The 6,836-nt window shown below is 36.0% G+C and overlaps 1 pseudogene; it reads right to left on the reverse strand.

The window, feature by feature from the left end:
* Positions 1-4,578: 4,578 nt before the first annotated feature.
* Positions 4,579-5,094, reverse strand: LOC107034897 (large ribosomal subunit protein eL21-like; annotated as a pseudogene).
* Positions 5,095-6,836: the final 1,742 nt, after the last annotated feature.

Below are 6,836 nucleotides of genomic sequence, written 5' to 3' on the forward strand. Positions count from 1 at the left end.
GTATGAGTTGTTTATATATTGTGGAAATTAAACCTTTGTCAGCCACATCATTTGCAAATATTTTCTCCCATTTCATAGGTTATTATTTTGTTTTACTTATGGTTTCCTTTACTGCGCAAAAGTTTACAGGTTTAATTAGGTCTTATCTGTTCATTCTTCCTTTTATTTCTATTGCCTGGGTAGGCTGCCCTAAGAGCACATTGCTAAGATTTATGTCAGAGAATGTTTTGCCTATGCTTTCTTCTAGGAAGTTTAGAGTGTCATGTCTTATATTTAAATCTTTAAGCCATTTTGAGTTTATTTTTGTGTATAGAGTGAGGGAGTGTTCTAACTTTATTGATTTGCATGTTGCTGTCCAGTTTTCCCAACACCACTTGCTGAAGAGACTGTCTTTATTCCATTGTATATTTTTGCCTCCTTTGTTGAAGATTAATTGGCCAAAAGTCTCTGAGTTTATTTCTGGGCTCTATTCTGTTGCATTGATCCATATGTCCGTTTTTTGTGCCAATACCATGCTGTTTTGATTACTGTAGCTCTGTAGTAGTGTCTGAAGTCTGGGAGGATTATTCCTCCAGCTTTGTTCTTTTTCTGCAGTATTGCTCTGGCAACTCTGGGTCTTTTGTGATTCCATATAAATTTTAGGATTATTTGTTACAGTTCTGTGAAGAATGTCCTGGGTAATTTGATAGGGATCACATTAAATCTGTAGATTGCTTTGGGCAGTATGGCCATTTTAACAATATTGACTCTTCCAATCCAAGAGCATGGGCTATCTTCCCATTTCTTTAAGTCATCTTTAATTTCCTTAATCAATGTTTTGTAGTTCCCCATGTACAATTCTTTCACCTCCTTGATCAGATTTATTCCTAAGTATTTTACTGTTTTGGATGCAATTTTAAAAGGGATTGTTCTTTATTTTCTTTTCCTGCTAATTCATTGTTAGTGTAAAGAAATGCAACTGATTGCTATATGTTAATCTTGTATCCTGCTACCTTGCCGAATTCTTTTATTAGCTCTAGTAGTTTTCTTTTTTTTTTAATATTTTTTATTTTTTAGGGGCGAGGTAATTAGGTTTACCTATTTATTTTTAGAGGAAGTCGTGGGGGTTGAACCCAGGACCTTGTGGATGCTAAGCATGCGCTCTACCACTTGAGCTATACCCTCCCGCAAGCTCTAGTAGTTTTTGTGTGGAGATTTTACGGTTGTTTATACGTTTTATATATATATATATACACACACACACAAAAAAACACACACATATATAGAGAGAGTCAGTTTACAATGTTGTGTCAATTTCTGGTATACAACATAATGCTTCATTCATACTTGAACATACATATACTTGTTTTCACCATAAGTTACTACAAGATATTGAATATAGTTCCCTGTGCTATACAGTATGAATTTTTTTATCTATTTTATATATATTAGTATCTGCAAATCTCAAACTTCTAATTTATCCCTTCCCACCCCCTTCCCTACCAGTAACCATAAGTTTGTTTTCTATGTCTTTGAGTCTATTTCTGTTTTGTAAATAAGTCTGTCTTTTTTTTTTTTTAAGATGCCACATAAAAGTGATATTATATGGTATTTTTCTTTCCCTTTCTGACCTGCTTCACTTAGAATGACAATCTCTAGGTCCATCCATGTTGCTGCAAATGGCATTATTTTATTATTTTTTATGGCTGAGTAGTACTCCATTGTATAAATATACCATGACTTCTTTATCCAGTCATCTGTCAGTGGACATTTAGGTTGCTTCCATGTCTTCGCTATTGTAAGTAGTGCTGCTGTGAACATTGCAGTACATGTATCTTTCTAAATTAAGGTTCCCTCTGAATATATGCCCAGGAATGGGACTGCTGTATCATATGTAAGTCTGTTTTTAGTGTTTTGAGGAGTCTCATACTGTTTTCCATAATGGCTGCACCAAACTACATTCTGTATAGTACCATGTCATCCACGTATAGTGAAATTTTACCTCTTCTCATCCAGTTTGGATCCCTTTTATTTCTTTCTCTTGCCTGATTGCTGTGGCTAGGACTTCCAAAACTGTGTTGAATAGAAGTGGTGAGAGTGGGCATCCTTGTCTTGTTCCCAGATTTTAGTGGGAAGGCTTTCAGTTTTTCACCATTGAGTATTATGCTGGCTGTGGGTTTGTCATAAGTAGCGTTTATTATGTTGAGATATGTCCCCCCGTACCCACTTTGGTAAGAGTTTTTTTTTTTAAATCATAAATAGGTATTGAATTTTATCAAATACTTTTTCTGCATCTGTTGAGATGATCATATGATTTTTGTCCTTTCTCTTGTTAATGTGGTGTATCACATTGATAGATTGTGTATGTTGTACCATCCTTATGTCCCTGGGATGAATCCAACTTGATCATGGTATATGATCTTTTTTATGTGTAGTTGATGTTGTTGGATTCTGTTTGCTGATATTTTGCTGAGTATTTTTGCTTTTATGTTCATCAATGATATTGGCCTATAATTTTCTTTTTTGGTAGTGTCTTTGTCTGGTTTTGGTATCAGGGTGATGGTGGCTTCATAGAATGAGTTTGGGAGTATTCCCTCCTTTTCAATCTTTTAGAAGAGTTTGAGAAACATCAGTATGAGTTCTTCTTTGTATGTTTGGTAGAATTCCCCAGTGACGCCATCTGGTCCTGGACTTTTGTTTCGTGGGAGGCTTTTTATTGCTGATTCTATTTCATTTTTAGAGATTAGGCTGTTCAGTTGATCTATTTCTTCTTGATTCAGTCTTGGTGGACTGTATATTTCCAGAAACTTGTCCATTTCTTCTAAATTGTCCAGTTTGTCCATATAGTTGTTCATAGTATTGTCTTATGGTTTTTTGTATTTCTGTAGTATTGGTTGTAATGCGTATGATCCTTTTCGTGTATTGTTGGATTCATTTCGCTAATATTTTGTTGAGGAATTTTACACCCATATTTATCAAAGATATTGGCCTGTAAATTTTTTTCAATGATATTGGCCTATAATTTTCTTTTTTGGTAGTGTCTTTGTCTAGTTTTATTATCAGTGTGCTCATGACCTCATAGAATGATTTGGGATTGTTCCTTCCTCTTCAATTTTTGGAAGAGTTTGGGAAGTATAGATACTAGTTCTTCTTTACATGTCTGTCAGAATTTCTCTGTAAAGTTGTCTGTTTCCTGGGACTTTTTTTTTAATTATTATAAATTCAACTTCACTTCTAGTGATTGATCTGTTAAAATCATCTGTTTCTTCTTGACTCAGTCTTGGAAGGTTGTATGTTTGTAGAAATTTGTCCATTTCTTCTACATTTTTCAATTTGTAGGCATAAAATGTTGATAGTATTGTCCTAGAATTTTTTGTATTTCTGTGGCATTGTTTGTTATGTCTCCTCTTTCATTTCTTATTTTGTTTATTTGAGTCCTCTCTCTTTTCTTCGTGGTCAGCCTGGCTAAATCGTTTTCAGTTTTGCTTATCAAAAACCCAACTCTTTGTTTCTTCTTTTCTGTTGTTTGTATTTCATTTATTTCCTTTCTGATCTTTATTATTTCTTTCCTTCTGCTGATTTTCTCTTTCTTTGTTCTTGTTTTTCTAATTCTTTTAGGTGGTAGTTTAGGTGGTTTGTTTGAGATTTTCCTTGTTTCTTAAGGAAGGCCTGTTATCTCTGTGAACCTCCCTCTTAAAACTGCTTTTACTGCATCCCATAGATTTTGTAGTGTTTCCATTTTCTTCATCTCAAGGTATTTTCTGAAATGTGTTTGACTTCATCATTGACCCATTGGTTTTTTAGTAGCATGTAATGTCCTCATGTTTGTTCTTTTCCCATTTTCTTTCCGGTGTTGATTTCTAATTTCATACTGTTGAGGTCAGAAAAAAGTGTTAATACAATTTTTATCCTTCTAAACTTATTGAGGCTTGTTTTGTGCTGTAGTATGTTATCTATCCTGGAGAATGTTCCATGTTCACCTGAAAAGAGTGCATATTCTGCTGTTTTTGGAATTAACACCCTGTAGCTCTCACTTAAGTCCAGCTGGTCTGTTGTGTTATTTAATACTACTATTGTCTTATTGATTTTTCCATCTGGATGAGCTGTCCATTGATGTCAGTGTGGTGTTTAAAGTCCCCTACTATGATTGTATTGTCAATTTCTCCCTTTATATGTGTTAGTATTTGCTTTGTATATTTACATGCTCCTGTGTTGTGCACATATAAGTTAATGAGTGTGATAGCCTCTTACTGTATTAATCCATTTATCAGTATATAATGTCCTTCTTTGTCTTTTATTATAGTTTTTGTTTTAAAGTATATTTTGTCTGATGTAAGTATTGCTGTCCCCACTTTCTTATCATTTCATTTTGCTTGATATCTTTTTTCCTTCTCCTCACTTTGAGTCTGTGTGTCTTTCACCCCAAAGTGAGTTTTTTGTAGGTGGCATATTTCAGGATCTTGTTTTTTTTTTAACCCAATCTGCCACTCTGTCTTTTCATTTGAGCATTTAGTCCACTGAAATCTAAAGTAATTATTGACAGGTATGTACATACTGCCATTTTAATCTTTATTTTCCAGTTGTTTTTTTTTTTTTTTTTTTTTACAGTGCAGGTCTTTTATTTTCTTTACACCTGTCATGCCATGAATTCATAGGGAATGGGTTCCAACAGTTCAGGCTCCTTTCCATTGGTTCTCACAAAGTGGGCTTCTCTGGGTGAAGCAGGCTGGTGCTTCAGCTGAACCCAAGTACCTTTCTCTTTGGCTTCCTTCTTTTTCTAATCATTTTCCCTCACTCGTTTCAGGAAGCTGTCTCAGCTTTTAGAGTGCTTAGTATGCTCAACACGCACATTAATTCTCTTGGCAAAAATCTTGCCCTTAACTTGTTTGTTTACAATAATGCCAACAGCATGCTGGGTAACATTGTAGACTCTTCCAGTTTTGCCGTGGTAACATTTGTGGGGCATTCCTTTTTGAACAGTACCAGTTCCCTTGATGTCTGCAATATCACCTTTCTTATAGATTCACATGTATGTGGCCAAAGGAACAACTCCATGTTTCCTAAAAGGCCTCAAGAACAGGTGCCCCTCCTCTTTCCCTTTGTGTTCGTCATTTTGGTGAATTACTGCAAGATGGTGGTTCCGGCTGAAAGGAATTTTCCAGTTGTTTTTGAACTGATAGTCATGTAAGTTCAAATGCATTCTAAAAGAGCTACATTTTTACTCCCCTCCCCCAGTTTTTCTTTTTGATGTCACATTTTACATCTTAAGCATATCTCTTAACTGTTTATTGTCATTGTTGTTGCTTTTACAAATTTTTATCTTTTAATCTGTGTGTTGGTTTAAGTGATACTCAATCCTTACTATATATTTGCCTTTTGGGATTTTTCCCTTTCCTATATATTCTTGCTTCTTTTCTATTTAAAGAAGACCCTTCAGTATTTCTTTTAAGGTAGATTTAGTACCTACTTTATAGTTTTTGCTTGTCTAAGAAATTATTTCTCTCTCTTTCTATTCTAAATAATAATCTTCCTGGGTAAAATATCCTGAGTTGCAGGTTTTTCCCTTTCAGGACTTTGAATATATCATGCCACTCCCTTCTGACCTGCAAAAAATCAGCTGATAGCTTTATGGGGTTCCCGTTGTATATGACTCTTTCTCTTGTTGCTTTTAGAATTCTCTTTTTATATTTAACTTTGGTGATTTTAATTATGATATGACTTGTGGGTCTGTTGAGGTTCATCTTGTTTGGGACCTTCTGTGCTTCCCTGTACCCAGATGTCTGTTTCCTTCTGGTTTGGGAAATTTTCAGCCATAAATCATGAAATAGCTTTTTAGAAGTCTTAACTCCCTTGTTTCTTTCTGGAACCTCTGTAATACAAATGTTGGCATGTTTGATGTTATCTCAAAGATCTCATACATTGCACTCATGTTTTTTCATTTGTCTGTGTGCTGTTCTAATGGGTGATTTCTGTTACTCTGTCTTCCAGATCACTTACACATTCTTCTGTGTCATTTAGTCTATATTGATTGCTTCTAGCAGGCTTTTTATCTCAGGTACTGAATTAATCTCTTTCTGATTGTGTCCTCTTTATAATTTCTAGTTCCATGTTAAAATGATTTGTGTTTGGATCAGTCTTCTTCCCTAATTCAGTTAGCATTATTATTACCAATATTTTGAATTATCTGTTTGGTAAATTGCTTATTTCTATTTCATTATTTTTTCAGAGGTTTTCTCTTGCTTTTTCAGTTGAGAGTAGTCCCTCTGCTTTTTCATTATGTTTAACTTTCTTTGTCTCTATGAATTGAGGTGAAACAGTTACCTATTTTGGTCTTGAAGGGGTGTTCTTATGTGGGAGTATACCTATGGAAACTGTGTGCCCAGTGCCTTTGCGGCAGGCCTGAATTCAATGTGGATGCCAGTCACGTCTTTCCTCAGGGAGTGCTGGCAGCTGTCACCTTGGTTGGGGGTGTGGCTGGTGATAGAGGAGCTAGAGCCCAGGAAGGGTGTGAGGCGAGACTTCTTTTCTACTCAGTGGCTGTAACTGACTTATCAGGAGTGGAGTCTACTGCCAAGTTGCTGAAATAGAAGACTTGAGGTTTGGGCTCAGTTAGCTCTGTTCCCTTTAAGTGTGTGTTTTCCCTTCTCCCCACATTAGGGCCTGTGCCCCAAAGGAGGGGGGTTCTGAAGCAAGTGGAGCTCATGCACTTACAGAGGTCCAGTGTTTTGCCTGTATAGGCATCTGGGGCTTTGCTCAGACTTTGCCCCTGGTAGCATCTTTTCCCCTGTTGTGGCCACCCCAGGTCTAGTGATAGACTACGGCATGGAGTGGGCAGGGTGGGAGCGTTCACTTGGCTT

This window comes from Vicugna pacos, chromosome 15 (genome assembly GCF_048564905.1).
Source record: "Vicugna pacos chromosome 15, VicPac4, whole genome shotgun sequence".
Lineage (NCBI taxonomy): Eukaryota > Metazoa > Chordata > Mammalia > Artiodactyla > Camelidae > Vicugna > Vicugna pacos.